The 21,506-nt window shown below is 43.0% G+C and overlaps 1 protein-coding gene and 1 pseudogene across 1 annotated transcript in view; one reads left to right on the top strand and one right to left on the bottom strand.

The window, feature by feature from the left end:
• The window catches only part of ARHGEF28 (Rho guanine nucleotide exchange factor 28), a 311,818-nt gene that overhangs the window by 100,195 nt on the left and 190,117 nt on the right, over positions 1-21,506 (top strand). The gene's annotated exons all lie outside the window — the stretch shown is intronic.
• On the bottom strand, positions 1,477-21,437 carry LOC116863580 (annotated as a pseudogene).

The following is a 21,506-nucleotide window of genomic DNA, read 5'->3' as shown; positions in this document are numbered from 1 at the left end:
ATTGGCTATGTCACTGTACAGTATTTTGAGCGCTGAGCGTATTGTTCTTGGTAGGAGTCTACATGGTTATCCAACCTGTTGTGGGCTGGATTTTGCTTGTGTTTATTTTGGTTGAACCAAGTAGGGGGACAGTAATACTTTACTGCTGGTGTAATCTGTTGGACTACTCAGCCATGGTGTCCTGTTCACCCAGGGTTGCTGGCCATTTCTCTCTGGCCCCAAAGACCACACTTCTCTGTGATGGTGCTCATGGGCCTGCATTTGTTTCAGTTTGCTTTGTTATGGAAACACCATTGCTCTCCCAACTGGCCAACCCCAGCAGTTGCAGGTTCTTGGTTATATTCTTGAAACTCCTCCAGAGTGCATGTTTTTCAGCTCCCCAAAAGTCACATCATGGCTTCATTATGAACATGATTTGAAGGACTGTTTGATGGCTTCAGAGAAAATATGTTTCAGCTAAGTTAATTCAGATTAAAATAGTAAATGTTTCTTAATATTAGGGGAAACACGTGAATTCTAATTGTGAGTAATTCTAAAGCTGATGTTGAGGATATAAGGCTTATTACTGAAAGATACTCCATACTTCCTGTGCTCAGAATTTCTAAATATTTCCCACTATAAAAAGCACACTGCTGCTGTTATGAGTAACCTGTTTGTATCCTTTAAATATATTCTTTATTCGAACAGCCAGTGAATCTAGAGCATTTATTGAGACAGTGGTTGCAGAATGAAGTGCAAGAAAAAAAAAAACCAACAACAACCAATAAATCCACGAAAAATTGACCCAAGGAGAGGTAAATGAACATAATCGGACTGCATGTTTTCATAGTTTGTAGTTCTGGTCAATTTTGGAAATGCAGGCTGATATGCATATTACTGTGACAAATTATTTGATGTACTTGGTTTGTCCCCATCCTAGACCCCAGCTGAAGGTGTTTTTTTATTTCTTTTTTGTTTTCTTTTAGGATGAGAAGCCCTACTTGCTTTATTTAATCCTGTCATAATTAACGTACAGTGTTACATTAGTTTCAGGTGTACAATGTAGTGATTTCATGGTTCTCTATATTACTCAGTGCTCAGCATGACAAGTGCCCTCCTTAATCCCCATCACCTATTTCACCCATTCCCCCACCCACTTCCCCGTTGGTAACCACCAGTTTGTTCTCTATACTCAAGAGTCTGCTTTTTGTCTTTTTTCTGTGTTCATTTGTTTTGCTTCTTAAATTTCACATATGAGTAAGATCATATGGTATTTTTCCTCTGACTCACTTAATTCACTTAGCATTATAACCTCCAGGTCCACACATATCGTTGCAAATGACAAGATTTCATTCTTTTTTTTTTTTTTTTCAAGTTTCAGATTGTTATTGATCAGTGCAAGCCCCAACACAATATACCACCATGATTTTGTGCATTTCACTGGATAAGCGGAATACTGTGCGGATGTCTTCTTGAGACCTTCATTCTAAGCAGCTTTGGAGTGAAACATTTCATTTAGAAGTCTGGACCTTCTTTCTTCAGTTTGCTGTAATCCCCGTTCACTGAGTAGGACTTGTATTGATCGTTGGGACCTAGTTTGTTCCAGGGTTCTGGGTTATTCTCTTTACCCCAGCTAACATCTGGATTGGACAAAGCCAGGCACAAGACATACAGTGCAGCTCCAGGACCTCCAATGAATATGGTCCAATGAGTATGTAGAACGGGATCAAGCTTGGGTGCTTTGTGGCCTGACCCAAGATTGGCTTAACGTGGTTGTGGTAGAGGCCTCAGATCCAGAAGGAGAAAAGATCGAATTTGCAAGGCCCACCACTAAGTAGTCCCTATACTAGGAATCCATTTCATTCCCTTTTATGGTCGAGTAAAGTTCTCTTGTACATATACACCACATCTTTGTTATCCATTCATCTATGGATGGACACTTGGGTTGCTTCCATATTTTGGCTATTGTAAATAATGCGGCAATAAACCTAGGGGTGTATATATCTTTTTGAGTTAGTGTTTTTGTATTCTTTGTGTTGATACCCTGTAGTGTGATTATTGGATCGTATGGTAATTCTTTTTAATTTTTTGAAGAAGCTGCATGCTGTCCTCCACTGTGGCTGTCCCAGTTTGCTTTCCTACAAATAGTGCATGAGGGTTCTTTTTTTTCCCTGCATCCCTGCCCACACTTGCTCTTCCTTGTGTTTTTTGATTTTAGTCTTTTTGACAGGTGTGAGGGGATATCTCATTGTAGTTTTGATTTGCATTTCCCTGATTATTAGTGGTGTTGAGCATCTTTTCAGCCTTAGGTGTTTTGCCCCTCCTTTTCTCCTTTCTTGGTCACGTGACAGATTTTCTGGCAATCTGCCCTGTTAAGCTGCTTATGTCGTTTGGATTGTCAGACTTCCTTATTTCCCTGTTGTCTTTAATCTTGTCCTCTTCACATTGTGGTTAATTTCCCTACTCTCTTTCCTGTAGCTGCCTTTCTGGGTTTCTGCCTTTCCCCTTCTGGGAAATCTCTTTATTAGAATATCAACCTGGTATTTGAGAAAACTGAAATGATGACAGTAACTTAGGTCATGTACAATATAACCACAACACTGAAAAGTAGAAAGTGGTCATGGTCATGTTTTTATTCATCACTGAATATTTATTCATTGCTACTTTCGGTAACGAAAGTACAGGTTTGAGTGCCAACTGAAGGTCAGGTGTTACCCGAGTATTGGAAATTCAAAAAGAAGAGCGCTTTTAGCTTTCTGGGCGTGAGATATGGTAGAAGAAGGGTAATCTATAATCATCATGTGTCAGCATGTGAAAGAATGCTACTCATAAGTTTCCTGTCATATTAATTAGAGCAGCAAAGAACTATTGTTATGGGTTGTGGAAATGATGCTCTTATATCGGAAATAGTGTTAATTAAAATGGAATTTTTCTTTATGCTAGTTAGGAAGAGTTTAGCTCTCCTCAAGCTATATTCCAATATGCAGAAGAAATAGAGTTTATTCACTTAAATTCTAAGGAAGCTGTGTTCTCCTGCCTCCCTGTCCCCTGGGCAGTAGGAGAACACAAAATGGGTCTCCTCCAGTATATATGGTCTGATGCAATGATATGAATAGTTCCTTTAGGTTTGTACACCCCCTTATTTAGATAAAATTCTCAATTACTCAGATATGTGGCTTTCTCTGTTCCTATCTGGGATGCTTTCTGCATGTATGGGGAAGGGAGTGGGGGTTGGGTGTCCCCTGCCTTCATGACAATTCTCAATGAACTTTTCCATCTTTGGGTGTCTGGCTGGTATGTAAACCCATGAAGGTTGTGATTTGGTCTCTCCGAGCTATGTCAAGCCTCCCTTGTGATCCTCCACTGACCTAGACCCCACCTTGCAGCTCTTGCTGATACTCTTCTGGACCTCTCCGGATCTGTCACCTCCTCCATCCAGTGTATGGCCTATGACATTACCCTGGTAATCTCTGCTGTGGATTATCTTTTTTTCTAGCCAGGCCTGTTGCCTCTCAGCTCATTTCTGTTTACATCCTCCTTAGGAGTGCACAGGAACTTCTGGTCCCATCCACACCATATCAGAACTCAAACTGGCTATACTGTAGGTCAAATGTGATTTACACTCTTGGGGTGTCCCGTAATTTATCTGACACCCTTTTCCTGTGCTAGTACCAAAATTCAGAAGAGAGATGAGAGCTCAAATATTTCACCTCCCACCTCCCACCTCCACCTCCCAGAGCAGGTGAATTTTAGGCTTTCTGCTCTCATTGGTTCTTTTTGTTCTAGGGTAGCAAGAGCCACCCCTAGCCTTAATAAGAAGCAGCTTTGTCTTTCATAGAAGACAACACAATCTGAATTTTTCAAGTTTTATTCTTGATAAAGCTGACTTTTCCAGCCCATTGCCCTAATGTAAAATCATGTTTTCAATGTCAGAAGCAAATAGTTCTCTTTTGTTTTTTTGCTGTAATAGTGCTAAATGTCCTCTCTCCTCAGTATAACGTTCCAGAGCTCCAAGGCTTCAGGCTGACATGAGAAATGTGATAGGCTTAAATTAAGTGTGTGTGTGTGTGTGTGTGTGTGTGTGTGTGTGTCTATGTGTGTATTGAAGGTGGTGGAGGAATCCCTACTTTTCAAGGTGTTACCCTTGTTATACTAGGTATCAGTCACAAGTAACTTCCTTTGTAAGTTGGAAAACATAAGTATCACATCCATAGTGGGTACATGTTCCTAGAAAGAAAGTCCTGTGTTGTATGTTTATAATGAAAACCTCAGTAACAATGGAAATTATATTCTTATGTAGGAACAAAATATTAACTGGGGATTATATTCCTTAGTACTAGATGTGACTCATTGCCAGGTGTCATTGAAGGAAAGCCACAGACTACCAGGCGGTAGGGACGAGGCACCGGCAGAAGAATGGACAGATGTAGGTGCTCATATTAATCCTGTCTGTTGGACCATATGCCTCAGGGGCAGATGGGTTCAACTAAGACTGTGTTGTTGTAAAAGACAAATGATTTAATGTGCATTAAGTTATTTTGAATCTGGCATTTGCCTTAAATATTAAGTGATATTGAAAATGATGCAAATATTTTTTTGTCCCTTTTGATTATGGAGATCCTTTAATAATGGTGATATTTTACAGGTATGAGTAAATGACCACATGAGTAGACATGACAGGTGGTTCTTAGAGGCAGCACATCTTTCTTTTCGATGGATTTAATCAATGATGAGAGCTTGCAAAACTAGGGTGGTTCAAATAGGATAGAGCAAGTGATGCATTGGAAAAGGGGGGATGGGAGAACTTCAAGAAGTGAGGGATCATAAGAGTTAGCAGAGAGGTCGCATAACATGGCATTTGGCTGTTAAGATGTCGGGGGCGGGGCTTTTATCTAGGAGTTGGAGGTGTGGTAGGATGTTGACGGGATAGTAGTGACTAAGAAAGGGTGATGGGGATGGCAGACCTTGATGATCACAGGAAGGAGTGAGGGGATACAAGATGAAGGAAGAAGTTGACTCTGAAATGGTATTGGAGTTGAACATGTTGATAATCTCTTTAAGGTGCCAGTTGAAATGCAAGAGGAAGAGGGCAAATAATGGGTGGGATGGTAAAACCTGATGAGCTGGGAGTGAATGCATAGGTGGACTTCGAAGAGTGCTGTCCTCCTCTGAGACCTGGAAGTGCATTAGGGTCACAGGTTGGACCAAGGTTCTGGGTCCAAATCTGCCAACCCCATTCTTCGTTCTTCCTTCTGACCAACTTCTTTCAAATGGCACATACTTATCTCAAAGTGGACACTAGAGAAAATGAAAGTGCCACCTATGCCAGAATTAAGCAAACATATACTTTGTCACTTTGCTGACTGTCTTAGGATTTGAAGAACATTTGGGGGAATTTGAAAGAGCCATGCCTTTGAAAATAGCAGCTTTATACAAAATGTGGTAGCTCTCCAATTCCCCCAAAATAGGAGGCTTGAGCTCATAATAATCATTTGCTTTAAAAGAGACATTAGAATATTTCTTTACTTAATTTCTCACTAAGGTCTTTTTTTGAGAACCTGGAGAGTAGGAAACTGCTGAGTCTGGACTTCTTTGATTTTTCTTTCTCTCTTGGGCTGTAAAGGGCAAGGAACACAGGGGCTGTTCCTCACAGTGTGCAAGGGAACATGGGGGCTCTGGAGTGTGAATGAGATGCAGTCCCTTGCCTCAGTGTCTGTGAAGAGTCTATATAATACGAACTTCAGGGCTTTGTGGATACCCATTGGCCAAAGCCTTCCTTCTCCAACCCTCCACTTGTATCGACCTACAGAGTCACTGCTTACGCCAGCCTGTCTTGTACAGAGAGGGACAAATCTAAAGTGTTCAAAGTGCCGGTGGGTTTGGCCTGTTGGTCAATGACTTTAGGTTTATTTCCCTCCAGAAGCTACCTCTTCGTGAGTGCTGTGGGGGCCTTTGTGTAAAATGAGCCTGAATTTGGCTTATCTGGCTAGTTTTCACTTGGCTTTTATTTTTGAAATGACCATTATTATTTTTATTTTTTCTAAAGATTTTATTAATTTATTTGACAGAGATCACAAGTAGGCAGAGAGGCAGGCAGAGAGAGAGGAAGGGAAGCAGGTTCCCTGCTGAGCAGAGAGCCCAATGTGGGGCTCGATCCCAGGACCCTGGGATCATGACCTGAGCAGAAGGCAGAGGCTTTAACCCACTGAGCCACCCAGGTGCCCCTGAAATGCCCATTTTAAAGGCTTTAATTATTTACATTTATTAGTGGTGTCTTTTTTTGTTTTTGTTTTTAAACCAGGGAGCTAGCAGTTAATCCTATGCCTTTTGCTTGGAAACCGTTGAGGAATCTTGGTCCCATCTGTTCGTATACGCCTTGTCTGAGATGTCTTGGTGTAAAAGGCTTAGGAACAATTCCATCATGCCTCCCCTGCCGGCTCCACCCTAACCTGGAAAATTTTCTGCAGACCTAGACACATAGTCAGTGTTTAATGGTCCCATCTGAAAGCCTGTCAGCTGTGGACTCTTGAAGCTTGTCACTTCTAGTTGAGAAATAATTAAGCAGTAGCCTACAGATCTGTCCGGCATATGTGGACTCAGAGATAGAAAAGCTTGCTTCTCTGCTGGACTGTTCCTTAGACTAAGCAGAAAGATTCATTGTGAATGTATAACAAAAGCTTTTCAGAAAGGAGAGAGGGCGAGAGATAATTAATATTCTTGAACATCCACTCCATACCAGACACTGTGCTCAGTGTTTTGTAAACCTTTTATCTAATTCCCATGACTTGCCCAGTGTGCTAAGTATGGTTTTTTTTACTCTCAAAGGCTCAGAGAGATTATAAATGGTGTGTCCAAAGTTGCACAGCTATTAAATGGATTCCCTGAGACCGTCAGACTGGAATGACTCCATAAGTGTGGGGAAGGGATGAAAACAACACAGGGCCCCAGCTCTCTTGACCTGCAGCCCAGGCAAATTTCCATGTTACCATTTTGTCTCTCACCTCACCTTATATTTTTCAGAACGTACAATGCTTTATTTTTTTTAGGAAGACCCACTTTGAGTAGGACATGAAAATAATGGATGTGAATTTTCTTGCTCTCATTTATTATTGGACATTCGGTTACTAAGTTAAACCTGACAGTGCTAGTCCTGACAAGTTCAATTCCCAGAAAAGCCCTGACAAGCAACAGACAGGTATTTTATGGTCCATCCCTGTTCAGAGACCATGAACACGATGGTTAATGTGTGTATGTGTGTACATATATATATGTTTATATATAACAGGACTAACTGAATTCTAAAGTAGCTGTTCTTTGGTGGTCCAGTTTAATGAACAGATTAGGATGATCTCCCTTGTTTAATGGAGACAGCCCTTTTAAGGACTTAAAATTAATTTAATCTTCTAATTAGCCAAAACATTCTCTTTCAACAACATTAGTTTGCTAGTCTCTGTTTTTCATATATTAGAAGATAGGTTTCTTTTTTTCCTTTTTTAAAAAAAGATTTATTAATTTATTTGAGAGAGAGGAACATCACATGAGCAGGGGGGGAGGGGCAAGCTGAACCCCCACCCCCCACCGGGCCACACACACACCAGGCAGGGAGCCTTATGTGGGGCTAGCTCCCAGGAGCCCGGGATCATGACCCAAGCCGAAGGCAGATGCTCAACCTACTGAGCCACCCAGGCGCCCGATATATTTTACTCCATAGTTTAAGAAGGTTTTGCTTTTATTTTAGAAGTGTTCAGAGAAGAGATTAATGTAATTGTTGTCCTGTAATAATTTCTGTACCTGTCCTAGGCCACTTTACTCCCTTATCTTCTCTACAGATAAAAAGAATAGGTCAAAGGAATAGGTATCACTCTCTCATATTGAGAGTAAGAATTATTTCTTAAGAAAAAGAAGTCTCTATAAAAACTGGTTTTCGTATCTCTGTTCTAATTAAATTCTTTTAAGCTCATGATAAGCATCAGTTAAGGCTTATTTGTATGCTCTTCTAAAGGTGTGTTGGGGGGGGAGAGACCAAACAAAACAGAAAACCAGCTCCCTCACTAAGCTCTAGAGAAACTTCCTTGTTTCCAAATCCGTTTAGGAGGATAAGCCATTCTAAATCTCTTCAGACCCCTCTCAGAAGCACTTTTGTACTATCCAGAGGTGCGGAGGGCATTTTAAGCCCTAAATTGAGCAAACCAAACTGGCCTGGTGACTTCTCAGTCATGCCTTAATCTGTCTAGAAGTGGTGCTGGCATGGGCATAAGGGTTACAGGTGCTGGGTCACAACCACATCTTGGCTCTCTGGAGTGGATTTCCCAGTGTGCATTTGGTTGCCTCCTGAAAGTATCATTCTAGAAAATTGTGCCTGCTGTCCTCTCTTGCTTTTAAGCACCTTCTCTTCCACTCTGGAATCCCTTGTGTAGTCTCTTGTGAGTGGACCACAGAGGTGCCCTTGCCAGGGTCCTCAGGGATATTATAGACAGGCCTGAGTGTCTTGAACAGTATTTAATCTCCTCACTCCTATGAAAAATTCTCATTTCTGTGTCCCACTTCTTTCAGAATTCCATGCCTATGAAGTGATAATTATGAAAATACCTAATAAAATAATTAAAATTAATAATTAAAAATTTTGAAGAAACATAGGTGCGTTTTGGAAAAAGAATCACCCAGAACAGAATACAATCAGGACACCTTTCAGTTCCAAATGGGTTTTTGTTTTTGTTTTTTTTGCAAGTTTGTTAAGGATTAATGTTTTTATGGTAAAATCCATCCTTCTTAATATATAGTTCTTAGTTTTGACAAATGCATTCAGTCCTATGACTAGTGCCACAATCCAGTTATAGAACATTTTTATCACCCCCCAAATTCTCTGTGCTGCCCCTGGGTTGTAGCCCATATCTCTCCTGATCGCAGGCTCTGGCAGCGTTGATCTGCCCTCCTCCCTCTATTTTTACCTGTCGCAGCGTGTCCTGTAGACGGAATCCTAAATCATCTAGCCCTTCGAGCCTGGCTGTTGGCGTTCGGCACAATGCATGGGAGAGTCATCCATTTGTTGTGTGTCTCAGTTGTTCATTGCTTTATATTGTGAACAGCGTTCCGCCATGTGGAGATGCTACAGGCCATTTATTCTCTGACCAATGGATATTTGAGGTATTGCCACTTTTCGGTGATTAAGAGTACAGCTGTATAACCATTTGTACAGTTTTTGGGTGACTGTAAGTTCACAACGATATCTACATAAATAACTAGGAGTGGGATAGCTGTATGACAAGTTTATCAAAGGGTGATTGTTACATTTACTTGAAGTTTTATGATTTTTCTCTTAATCATAAATAGGATGTTGTAGGGTCACTGTAGAAATCTTGAAGAATATAGAAGTGACCAAGAAGGTTAAAACAACAGCAACAGTAATAACAACACCACCCTGATTTCCTGTATCATTCATTTTATTCTGGGTATATACATTACTTGAGCAAAAATGTTTATTTACCTATTTTGTGACCTATTTTCCCTTCACAAATGTTTTTCTGTATCATTAAATATTATCATAATTTTGAATGACTTCGCAAATACCCAAGGAGTAAACTTGATGATAGGAGTATCAGAAATCCTGGCACACCAGTACAAGAGAGGTTTTGGCACAGAAGAACATAGAATCCCTCGGGTATAGCTCTTTGCACATAGCTCATCCTATTCTCACAGCCCTGTATTACATGAATTCTTTTTAGGAACACTGAGTATGACCAATCGCCTCTCTGTGGATATGACCTTTAAGTTTAAGGCTTATGGGTGTGAATAGAATTTTGGTCCACCACATTTAATTTTTTCTCTTGGGTGAATTCAACAACTGTTAGCAATAATTGAAATGGTGACTGTAAGAATATTGTTCACTTTCATAAAGGAATTTGCACTTTCTTTCTTTCTTTCTTTCTTTCTTTCTTTCTTTCTTTCTTTTTTTAAAGATTTTATTTATTTACTTAACAGAGAGAGAGAGAACGAGAGCAGGAATACAAGCAGGGGGAGTGGGAGAGGAAGAAGCAGGCTTCCCACAGAGCAGGGAGTCCGATGCAGGGCTCCATCCCAGGACTCTGGGATCATGACCTGAGTCAAAGGCAGACGCTTAAAGACTGAGCCACCCAGGCGCCCCTGAATTTGCACTCTATTTAAGTGAAATTAAAGTTAGAGACTATCATAGGTTAAATAACCAGCTAATAACTACAGATTTTTATTGTCTTTTTAAAAAATGCTACCTCCAGGGCATCTGGGTGGTTCAGTCAATTAAGGCTTCTGTCGTCATCTTAGGGTCATGTGATGGAGCCCTGGCTTGGGCTCTACACTCAGCGTGGAGCCTGGGTGGGATTCTCTCTCTCCCTCTGCCCTCCTTCTGTGTGCTTGCTTTCTCTCTCTCAGAATCAATAAAATCTTTAAAAAAATGCCATCTCCATACTGATTGAAGTAAGGTCTCTGTACTGAGATATTCCATGAGTTTGCTTTTTTTTTGCGGATATTTTGGAAAACTTAGGGATGTTCTTGGTGGGGAGAAGTGCATTCATTCGCAGGCCTGGCTCACAGACCCCGGGCCTGTTATGTTCTCTTAAGAGTAGCTAACAACATTTGGTTGGATAATGAAGAAGAGTGTGAAAAGGAGTTGAGAAGAGTTTAAAGACTTGGCTTCTATTTTGGGTGTCTGGCAACCCTTTTTGCTGCCAGGCCTCAACTTCAAGATGTATATTTCTTAATTTAAAAAAATCATTAAAAATAAAAAGCGTCCCAGAGTCTTCTTGTTAACCTAGTAATCAAAGTGACAGACTTGGGCAATGTGAGTTATTCCCCATACTGGGCCATGACCATGTTTGGTTGCAAAGACCAAATCCTTCCTGGTTGAAACCAGGGGAGAAAGTGTGTGTGTGTGTGTGTGTGTGTGTGTGTGTGTGTACCTCTCCAGAGATTGGAAAACTCACTGTCAGAGGAGAGGAGCGCGTGATTCAGTCTTGAGGATGAAAAGGAAGTCCTTTGAAGCTTCTGAGCTCTGAGCTTCCCGTCTCTTCAATGGCTAACAAGCTCATGGACAGAATTCCATTTAAATAGATACTAGTTCATTGTCTTAATTCTGGACATTGTCTCTTAGAACCTATGGTATGCTATGGTAGTAACAAAAACAATTTCTTCTCAGAGAGCTGATTGACAGCTTAGCTTTACTTTTATTTTTGTTAGGGAAGCCTTGGGGGGAAAAAGCGAGTACATGCTTCCAGTTAATTGGGAAGTAAGGAGTTGACTAGTAGGCAAATTGGTTTGTTCCTGGAGTACGTCAACACAGTATGTGATAAATTTACTAAGCACAGTGCAAGCTGCTAGGAATAAGGCGTGCGAGAATTCTGCGCTGAGCGTTGTTTCAAGGCAGCTTTTGTATTTGGCGGCTTTATCTATTTCCTAAAGAAAGGAGAGTATGACAGGTTTTCCTGAATTTGTATTTTGGTATCTTTTAAACAAACCAGGCATTTTTGAGTACTCAATGTTATCACTAACCTTTTAAAGCTGTCCCGTGTTCCTGCCGCCCAAGTGTTGTTTCCCCTCCGTTTTGAGTGATTTTAATCTAAACATATTAAGGTTCAGTCCATTCATCCTGCATAGAGATGGAAAGTGGGGTCTGAAAAGAATAGCAGAGCTCTTATACAAGGAGGTCTGTGTCTGCACTCAAAAATGAAAGTGTGTGTAAACCAGTCTTGTCATGGGTTTTAGAACTGTTCTGAATGACATTTGACATTTAGAGATTGGAAACATTTCAACATTCATTGCTTCACATTTAGTCTTTGCAAATGTTTCTTTATATGTTCTATGTCAAACATTATTCTGTCATCATGACCGAGCTCATTTAGTTATCCATGTTAATTGATATAATTAGAGCAGGAAGAATTCAGATGAGACATGAGGAAGAACTTCCTGAAAAGCTAAGACTGGGGATACTAAGAAAATAGGGAAATCTCTTCTTGGAAACATAAAGCAAAATTTAAAGTGCTTTTTGTGGGTCAGTTTGACTATCTCTGTGCTGAGAACTCGGGGGTGGGGAGCGTGCATGAAATGATCTTTTGTGACCATGTCCACTTTGTGCTTTTGTGGTGCTCTGAATATCAGCAAAAGCGGAGACTGTTAATCTCATGAAACAAAGTGAGGGTTGCCAGGAGAAGGGGGGTAGGGAGAGGGTGGTTGGGTTATGGACATTGGGGAGGGTATGTGCTATGGTGAGTGCTGTGAAATGTGTAAACCTGATGATTCACAGACCTGTACCCATAAAACAAACAGTACAATATTTGTTAATTTAAAGAAAATGCCCCACGTGTTCAATGCAAGTTGGAACCAATTTTGTCATAGAATCTTGTGTGTAGAAATTCTCTCTGACAACAGGAACAGATGTCATCTGCTTTATTATCACGGTGGAGAGAAAACTCTTCACCCCATCATGAAGAGAGTCTGTATTTAGACAGTTGTAATTATTACAACTTTATTATTACAAATTTCTAATTGTCTAAAAATCTGTCTCCAATAATTCTCTCTATTGGTTTTAGCTTTGCCCCTGAGACATTGTGAAGAAACTCTGCTCTTTCTTGTATAAAATTCTTCAGAAGTTTGAGAACAGCTTTTTGTGTCTGTCCACTGAGTGTTCTCTTTGCCAGAGTAAACTCCCAATTTCAACAGCCTTTCTTGACTGGATGTGGGTTTGAGAGTTGTTCTCACCTGGGAGGCTCTAATTAAACAGGAAACCCCTGGCGAGGCTTGACTTCAAGCGGACAATGGAACGATTTTCTTTCTCTTCTGGACACTGTCCTGCAAACTCAGGTAGTCTTCGCTTGTTACAGGCAGCTGTGTCACCTGTCGAATGCCCTAGGGTCACTGCCTTATGAAATCTCGAGATCCTTTCCACATCAGTGGTGTTCATCTGGTGTTCTTCCATCCTCTGTTGTGCTGCTAAGCTTTCTTAAAGTACAGTACTTTCATTCGTAGTTGGGAAATCCATCTTGTTAGTGTTGGCCCTGTTTGTTTCAAGTCTTGATTTGTAATAACTGATCCAACTTTGCTCCTGCCATTTGTGCATTTGACAAGGACATCTATGTCTCCGTTGGTAAGCAGGTACAACAAATGTCTTTTGGCAAGACATCTCATTCTTAATTTTTTGTTTTATCAAAATGTAGTAAGGAAATGGTTGGGCTAGTGGCTCACGGAATCATGGGTCACAATTAGTGGCTTCCTTTTGGTGCCTCCACAGCTCTTGAATCAACTCCTTAGCTCTACAAGTTGAAAATTCAATTTTTCTTTAAATTCAGGTGTGATAGTTATGTCTATTATTGAAAACTTTAGAAAACGGTTTTCAGTGATAACATGTTGGTAATAGAACAGTGTGGAAAATAATAGAACAAAGCCCTCTTTGGTGCTATCACATAGAGTTAGGACAAGGTGAAAGGTTACTACTTTCTCCTTTTATTCTGAATGCTAAAGAATACTCTTAGCTACAGAGAATTAGTGCACACCTAGAAGGGATCCTGTGGTACTGAATGTTCTAGCTGAGGAGAGGGATCCTGTTGGGAATCCTGATGAGATCCACGAGTGACTGCCAAAGCAACTCTGGGTTAAGCGTGTTCTGTAAATCATGTTTGCTGTCACTGCTCTTTCCATCATTTATCTAGTGTTAGGAACAGTTGTGATGGAGGACGGTTGGCCAAAGGTGTGTAATGATGTGGCTTGATCATCATTTTCAACTCAGTTCACCAATTCTTGCTTGTGTTAAGTTTTTTGTTTTTCTATTTCTGAAGCACAGAATTCTGTGGTTTGATTAGCCTGATCTTGGGAAGGGACACTGTTCGCTCTTACATGCTCTGGGAATCTTGTGCCAGAGCCTGTGGCAGAGACTGAGCCAAGAACCACATGTCCCTTCCTTGTCTGGGGCACACAGCTGTACAGTGGAGTGGGAGCTGCAGAGACCAGTGCCTGCTCAGGCCTGGACAGGTGTGCTTGTCCATCATCTTTTCTCCTGGCTGGAACAGAGAGGCTAACTTGGGACCCAAGTGTTGTAGGTGGTGGAGCCACACGGTGGCAGGAATCTGGGTCCTTGGAAGACTATTAAGAAGCAACATCTGCCTGGGGCTCTTATGTGAGCAAGAAATGAGCCTTTACTCGGTTACTCCAGCCAGCTTTCAGGTCTCTGTTTTGGTAACCAGGTGACTTTCCGACCTAGCCTGTCACTGAACTGAGGGCAGTGGAGCAGCTCCCTTCATTTCATTCCTGTGTTTGGGGGACAAAGCCCCCACCCCCGTTTTTAAGAGTTTATTTATTTGACAGAGACAGAGAGGGGGGAACGCAAACAGGGGGAGTGAGAGAGGAAGGAGCAGGCTCCCTGTTGAGCAGAAAGCCTGGCATGGGGCTCAATCCCAGGATCCTGGCATCAAGACATGAGCCAAAGGCAGATGCTTTAATGACTGAGCCACCCAGGTGCCCGCCCTCAGTGTTTTTTGCCAACAGATTTGCCTTCTTTGCTGACCTAGCCTTTTTTTGGTGTCCTTCTCATTCACTCCATTCTCATTGCTTTTTCTTCCTTATTTAAAAAACAAAATGAGGGGCACCTGGGTGGCTCAGTGGGTTAAAGCCTCTGTTTTCTGCTTGGGTCGTGATCCCGGGGTCCTAGGATAGAGCCCTCCATAGTGCTCTCTGCTCGCCGGGGAGCCTGCTTCCTGTCTCTCTCTCTGCCTGCTTCTCTGCCTATTTGTGATCTCTGTCTGTCAAATAAGTAAATAAAAATCTTTAAAAAAATTTTTAAAAACAAAACAAAAACCACAAAAAAACTTGCAGATCTCGAAATTCAGCTCTCAGCTTCTTGTCCTGCCTTTCCAAGGTTTCTTTGCCCAATCTGAAGTAACTCCTTGGACACTTGGCATTATTCTATTTTAAATTCTCGGTATAACATCATTGTTTGATATATATATTTTTTAATTATGTCTTCCCAGAGGACTCAAAACCATGAGAGCAGGGATTTGCTCAGTTTGCTGCTCCATCCCTTATTCCTCATACAGTGTGTGGAATGTACTCAACCAGGGCTTGATAAATGCTTGATGAGTGAAGTAGGAATCTATATCTCACTTGGGACATGAAAAAAGTGGTATATTAAAGATCATAGAGGAAACACACAATGAAAAGTGATTCTTCCGGTTTGCAAAAATATTCTTTGCTTTTCATTTGACCTTTTAAATTTGAGTTAACTTTTTGAGTCCTTTCTGCCTGTGAGATAATGTCTCGGTCCCCCAGAACCTGGGTTCTGACAGATAGCTGAGGACTTTGGGGAAGAAATCATTCATAAACACTGGGCCTTATTACAAAGTAGATGTACTTTACAAATGAGAAAGAAGACTCACACTTTCTGAGTTCTTAAAGTGTCACGCACAGCGCCTATTACCTGCTTGAACCCTCACTGACATGTAAAGAAGGAGTTATCTTCTGTTAATCCCATTTAACAGATGAGGAGAGGAGTTGCAACACAGACAAGTTAGGCTACTTGTTTAACGGTACACAGTGATCAGTGAAAGAGGTGGGAAGGGGATCCAAGTCTACCTGACTCCAGGTGTGAAATGCTGGGAGTCTGAATTCACGGTCTTCAGAAAGAGGAGCAAAACATGCTTCTAGGCAATTGCTACTAGAATTTGTATATAGAAGAGAAAGGAGACTCTAGTGTCTCTGACGATGTTCCACAGAGGTGCAGATAGGGTAGTGATGTAGCACAGAACATAGGTAACATTTCTTAGCGCTCTCATTGCCTGTTGCTTGTACCACTTCTTCTTCTTCTTTTTTTTTTTCCTTAAGATTTTATTTATTTATTTGACACAGAGAGAGAGCACAAGTAGGCAGAGCAGCAGGAAGAGGGAGAAGGGTAAGCAGGCTCCCCGCTGAGCAGGGAGCCTGACTCGGGGCTTGATCTCAGGACCCTGGGATTATGACCTGACCTGAAGGCAGACACTTAACTGACAGAGCCACCCAGGTGCCCCTTGTACCACTTCTAATTCTAGAAAAATCACATGCACAACTGAGATAGATGAATATCCTAGGAAGTGAGCGTCTCTAAACCCTCTAACAGACCATAGTAGCATCCAGGTCCTGAAAAACGCTATCACTGATAGATACCATGCCAGATTCTGGTAGAGTGAACTGTCCTGGAGTTCATCATGTGGGTGTTCAGGACATCTGGGGGCTGGCCCGGGAAGGCAGCACACCCATGTGCCATGAAGCTGGCAGCAAAATGAATGAAATGCTGTTGGACAGGTTCCTGGTGCTGGGGACTGCCTGCTGTTCCAGTGGCTTTCCTTGCACACAGAGGACTCACTCAGAGGGGAGGTGTCCAGCCCCAAGGTTTAGTTTTCTCTCCTGAGTAGCCAGTTAGTATTTGAGGTGGGAGAGGTGGGCTGTTGAGGATTTCTGGTGTCTGGGGTCCCCTTCCCCTTCTCCCCTGGCTCCTGGGGTTTCCTCCTTTCATTGAGCAGCTGCCTGGGGCCCTCAGCACCATCTTCTAGTAGTTTCTATCAAGGACCTGGGTGGCGGATTGGGGGGCTGGTACACACCCCCAGCATTGCTCACCAAATTATGTGTTTGTGCACATGCACTTTTATCTTTGGAGAGGGACTACGTTTTTATGGCATTTTCAATGGTAGCTGTGACCCCAGAGCTCCCAGGCCAGTGGGACCATGGCACCATGCAGAATTGGCGTGCCCAAGAAGGGGGGTTAGCACATGGCCCCCAGACACCAGGTCCAGCCAGCCCCCAGTTGCTTTAACAAGTAGTTTCACCAAAACCTCACTGAGCCAGGAGACTGCTGTTACCGGAGGGGAGCGTTCAGTGACCTACGTGCTGTCTGTACTTCCCTGGCTCCCCAGGCAGAGGCGGCCTACAAAGTATACTCAGGGGTCCTCTCGTGTGGCTGTTCGCAAGGCCCCCCACAGCTGAGACCCAAAACACCAGCATCTGGTTTCTGCTGTCACAGCAGCCTGTCCCTCCACACATGGGCTGGAGGCTGCATCCATCTGCCTCCCTGGGTCCCTTAGAGACTGCATCCCCATCCCATCAAGGGGTGCTCTGCAAAGAGGCTAATAAGGGGCAGTGAAATGCAAAAACAAAACAAAACAAAACCCCAAGCAACGTATTTTGAGAAATACTTCTTGTTTTTCTGGGGTGCCTCGGTGGCTCAGTCGGTTGAACATCCCATTGGATTCTGACTCAGGGATGATCTTGGGGTTATGAAATTGAGTCCCATGTTGGGCTCTGTGCTAGGCATGGTGCCTGTTTTGGGATTCTCTCTCTCCCTCTCTCTCTGCCCCGCCTTGCCATGTGCTCACTTGCTCTCTCTCTCTCTCTCTCTCAAATAAATAAATGAATCTTTTTAAAAACTTGTGTTTTTTTTTTAAGTTATTGTTTCTGTACTGTAAAAGGAAATTTTGAAGTAGAGAAGGTTTTTCTTGATAAAATGTGGCAACTTTTTCATGAGTGTGTAGGGCTTATTTTACTTTTTTGCTTATATTTCTATGACTCCTCTTGAGTCATAGAAATTGAGGGTCTATGTAAGTCAGGCCAAAGAATTTAGCCTTTTGGGCTCAATCTGTGAAACGAGGGTACCATCAATCTCTCTTGAGTTGTTTTCAGTAAAACAGAAGAATGCCAGGCACATGAAAACTATTCAAACAATGTTTTTTCAGGAAATAAAGAATACTAATAATGATGTTTTTAGTAGGGTGATATTAGCAAGTAGCTAAAAAGCCCTTAAGTGTCAGGTACCGATTTGGTTGACTCCTACCTGTTTTACCTGCTAAGGTGCATCCGATTTTTAGTAGCATTTTATAGTCGAGGTAACTGAGGTTGCTGAGGTTGGAGCTCAGATCTAACTTGATTGTAGATGCCTCACGTTCAACCTCTATGTTCCTTCCACTAATGCATCAGTGCAGGTGGACAGCCAGACTGACATTTCTTGTCACATTGACCCAGACACATATTTTCCTAACTTCTGGGGTTATTTTTGGTATTCTTTAGAAGTGACTGAGCAGTAGAGAATGGGGAGAGAGACTGTATCCCCAGAAAGGCCACCTCCATAGCATCCTTTCTGGTGTGACCTTTCTGCCCTTTAGATAAATACAGAGGTGATTGGGTCACTCCCTTGCTCAAAATCAACCACCCTCCCCCAGTGATTTCCTGTCCCTCATGCCCTCTCCGAGTCAGCCTCTGCCTTCACATCCAGCTTCCCCTGTGGTCTTGCTTACCACCTCAAGCGTAAGACAGCCTGCCTGCAATCAATTGTCCTTTCCCAAGGAACCATTCTATAGCCAGTCTTCATGCTTTACTTTGAATTCCCTTTCCTAGACAAAGTCCCCTTTCTCCTCTAGGGGAGGGCTTTTCTGCTGTTGCACCGTGGGCCTGGATCCGTTTTCTTCCAGCTGTGCAGGGTGCCCTGTACTAATGTGTGTGTGTGTCTGAGCTTTTGCTGCCTGTGAGGCTGTGAACTCTCTGAGGGTAGGAGCAGGACTTGTCCCCTTACTATCATCTGTGCCTGGCACAAATAAGGGATCTGTTCAAAGAAGGAAGAAGAAAGAATAAAATAAATGTGGTCACAGTATTCATGCTCCTTCAACACAGATCATTTCTTCTGAGTATTCCCAGTGTATTGATGAGTCACTGAAGAGCCCCCTTAAGTTAGAACTAGGTCTGGTGACATGGCTGGGGTCCCTCAGTGCAGTGGGTCGGCCCCTGCAGAGGCCTTGCCTCCAGGTAACAGAGCACTGAGCACAATGGCAGGATGGAGCAGGAGTTAGGAGGGAAGCAGAGCCCGCCTCGCAGAGATGGCCGTGACTCCCTGTCTTGCCCCTGAACGTTCAGATCACTCTGGTCAGAGTACTTGACCTCTGAAAGCCTCAGTTCCCTCATCTGTAAAACGAGGATGATGGTTTCTACCCTGAAGAGTGACGGTAAGGACTTAGTAAGATGATTAACTTAGCACGATGCCTGATCCATTCCCAGCCACAGTCCTGTTAATGAAAACACAAAGGGTTCCTTTCACGGCCATTTTTATCCTTATGGGTTACTAAGCAACCTCATTTAATACATTGATAAATACTACTGCTTTCACATTGAATTTCCATGTCAGGAAGTGAGAAATTTTGTATTCAATGTGAGTTAAAACAAATTCTGACTTTTTTTCTTGAGGTTCTTTTAGTAATGTCTCTATGGGGGCTTTGTCAGTAGGGAAGTATCTGCATGTAATAAGGTTTGTAAAGCAGGTTTCTGTTTCTAGATTGAAGGTTCATGTTTGGCCTTATAAACAGAAGTTTCTGTATTATAGAAGCTGGTGTGAGAGTGATCCATGCTCAAACCATGATCCTTGTTCAGTTGTAAAGCCAGATGGCCATGACTGCACTTGGGTCACTTGATGTAAAGTGGTGATAAAGGCCAGTGGAGAGATGAACGAAAACTCTCTCTCTTTCTCTCCACCCACCTCCATCCTTCTATCATGCATCTGTAAGAAACGGAAGGTAGGGCCCTGGATTTCAGGTCAGCTCTTGCACAAGAGCCTGGACGGCTGCCCACTTTCCCATGGTGAGAAGCACCCATTTTTGCTCTTGTGGCTTCCCAGGTCATCTCCATGATACGGGGTTCCTGGAGGTGCTGCAGCAGAGGATAAGCGGAGCTGAATAAAGATGTGTTCTGCAGCAAACTGCTGCATTCACTTCCTCTTGGCAGAGAAAATCCTCTCGAGAGCCCCGGTGATACGGCAGAAAACGTCTGGTAGTTTCTCGCCTGGTTTTTGTTGTGGGCCTCTCTGATGTCACCTTTGCCCCCTCAAGATCTCTTCTCAACTGAGCAGTTAGGGGGTCCTTTTATTTTTATTTATTTATTTATTTATTTATTTATTTTTTAAAGATTTTATTTATTTATTTGACAGAGAGAGATCACAAGCAGGCAGAGAGGCAGGCAGAGAGAGAGAGAGGAGGAAGCAGGCTCCCTGCTGAGCAGAGAGCCCGATGCGGGGCTCGATCCCAAGACCCTGAGATCATGACCTGAGCCGAAGGCAATGGCTTAACCCACTGAGCCACCCAGGTGCCCCGGGGGTCCTTTTAGAGTGAAGTTGAGATCTTGTCACCTTTTTACACAGAGCTCTGAGATGGCTTCCCGTGGCAGAGGTGACAGCTGTGCCCTTATGATGAGCTTTACTTGTCCTTGACCTTGCCTCCCATTTCTCTCCTCTTCTGCTTCATCCACCAGGTTACCTGTCTCACATGCTCACCTGATGGCCTTTGCACATGCCAGTCTCTCAACATGAGATTCTCTTTCATATTCACATGGTTCACGTTGTTAACTTTATTCAGGTCTCCAACAGAACATCAGCTCATTAGGGGCGTTTTCCTACTTTCCTATCTAAAATATCTCTCTTGGGGTGCCTGGGTGGCTCAGTGGGTTAAGCCTCTGCCTTCGGCTTAGGTCATGATCCCAGGGTCCTGGGATTGAGCCCCGCATCTGGCTCTCTGCTCAGAGGGGATCCTGCTTCCCCCTCTCTCTGCCTGCCTTTCTGCCTACTTGTGATCTCTGCCTGTCAAATGAATAAATAAAAAATATTAAAAAAAAAAAAAGAAGAAATAGTCTTTGTAAGGGTCAAAATTCAGCTCCTCCCTGCCCCACCCCCTTCTTTTTACAAAGGCATTTCAGATTGCAGTTCCTGGGTATTTTTCTTCTCATTGTCATTTTTTTCCCATCTTTCTTGCCCTTTTCCTGCTTCAATTCAGTTTTCATTTGCTTCATTTTTCCAGTCATTTCTCCTCTTGCCACCGCCATCACTCCCGAGCCCATCGCTGCTGCTGTTTTATCCTTTTCCTCCTCTCTGAGCTTTGGTCTCTTTCTTCCTTGCCTCCCAGAGACTCTTTGGGAGCTGGGCTGTGTGGAGTTTCTGGGCCCTCTTTCGTCATTGCCCCATGCCCCTGTTTTTGCGGTTTGATGTTTACCATGCTGTGGCCTGGTCGTCTTGTACCTGCACTTGTTCACATTTGAGAAGAAGAGCAGTGGGCCCTGAGAGTGTACTGTCGTTCCACAGAGGGATGACAACCGAGGAAGGGAAGAGACAAGAGCATGGGGCGAGATGGGTGTTGTGCAGTGAGTACTGGGCAACCTGGACAGCACTGCCTGCCTCTGCTCCTGACTTGTTTCCATGAAGGCCTTTCATTTCCCAGGCCTTGGGGTAGGAGTACAGGGGTGAGGTGGTAAATCTTCCAGCCTGCAGCTTGGAGCATGAGAAAAGCACTGGCTGCAGGGTGAAGACCTGGGCCCCAGCCCTGGGTCTGCTGTGTGGTCGGACTCAGAGCACATCACCTGTGGTATGGACCTTCAGCGTCCTCATCTGTGAAGTCGGATTGATCACATGCGCTCTGAGGCTTCTTACAGCTCTGTCTTTTGTACATTTTCGAATCCCTTCTTCTCTGAGCGAGCGTTCCTGATGCTTTTATCCTGGGCTGGTCATTACTCGGTAG

This window comes from Lontra canadensis, unplaced genomic scaffold (assembly GCF_010015895.1).
Source record: "Lontra canadensis isolate GAN:19392208 unplaced genomic scaffold, GSC_riverotter_1.0 scaffold4, whole genome shotgun sequence".
Taxonomy (NCBI): Eukaryota; Metazoa; Chordata; class Mammalia; order Carnivora; family Mustelidae; genus Lontra; species Lontra canadensis.
Note: the sequence above shows the minus strand (reverse complement) of the source record. Positions and strands in the feature narration are given on the sequence as shown.